This window comes from Leucopleurus acutus (assembly GCF_964270905.1).
Source record: "Leucopleurus acutus genome assembly, contig: HAP1_SCAFFOLD_419, whole genome shotgun sequence".
Classification (NCBI taxonomy): Eukaryota; Metazoa; Chordata; class Mammalia; order Artiodactyla; family Delphinidae; genus Leucopleurus; species Leucopleurus acutus.
In genome coordinates this window covers 109,649-110,880 of record NW_028138946.1, presented here as the reverse complement: position 1 = coordinate 110,880, position 1,232 = coordinate 109,649, and positions in this window count along the sequence as shown.

Sequence of the window (1,232 nt, the reverse complement as noted above, 5' to 3'; positions counted from 1 at the left end):
ATGGATTAAATGGATTATATATTGTATATTTTGGAGTATAAATTGTTAAGTGATAAAAGGAAGTTGCAGAAAACTGTGTATAGTATGTCACCTTTTGTGTAAGAAACCCTCCCTTCCTTCCTTCCTTCTTTCCATCCTTCCTTCCACCCCTTTCTCTCTCTTTCATCTCTGTTTCTTTTCTTTATTATTTCACAGTTTGTGCTTTTTTTTTATATTTGCAAAAATAAATAAGGGAAGGAGAGAAGAAAAACTCATAAAAATTGTTCCCTATAAGGTAACTGTCTCTCCATTCTGAAAAGTGAGACGTTGAAATCATCTACTATTATTGCACTTCTGTCTACTTTTCTAGTCAATTCTGTCAGTGTTTGTTTTATATATTTAGGTGCTCTGATGTTGCATGAATATATATTTGTAATTGTTATATCTTCCTAGTGATTTGACCTTTTATCATTATATAATGTCCTACTTTGTTTTTGTGATAGGTTTTTGTTCAAATTGACAATAAATTTTAAGCATAATTAACTGTCATTAGCACAAATTCATGAACTGTATCTTCGTTTTTCTCATTTTTTGAAACCTTATATTTATAATCATAGTTATTTATATTTGATAAATAAAATTATTTATAAAGAATTCAAGTTATAAGTAAATGGAAATGTATCATTCAATTTTTGTTTTCTTGCTAGTGGAGGACATTAAGCAAAACTAAGATTTTTAATTCATAAATATGGTAATAAAATTGAACATGTATTTAAAGTATTGAAATAGTATAACTGAAGAATAAAGGAAACATTATAATAAATGCTTTATTATCATTAATGTTAAATTCTTTTGATTACTGATTTTAATTGAAGATTTTAAAAATACACTATAAAAAATAAAAATACATTATAAATATATTTGCATTATAAATCTATATTTAAAACTTGTAAATGTTGATAGAACTAATTGTCCTGTTGAATAATGGAACAGAGTTCCTTGTCTAATTATTTAATTTTTATGATCCTTGTGAAATAACAGTTAACTATTTGAAATGTGTTATTCATGTTTGTATGTGTTTTACAGAAAGAAATTGTATTCTGTCATAGCTTACATTTCTAAATTCAAAAAGGCAAATATTTCAAGACCTTTATTATCTTGATCATTTTGACACATTTAAAAATCATCCAATTTTAACAAAGATGTCCTTACCAGGAAATGGTAAGTTCTACTGACAAGTTAAAACAAATGAT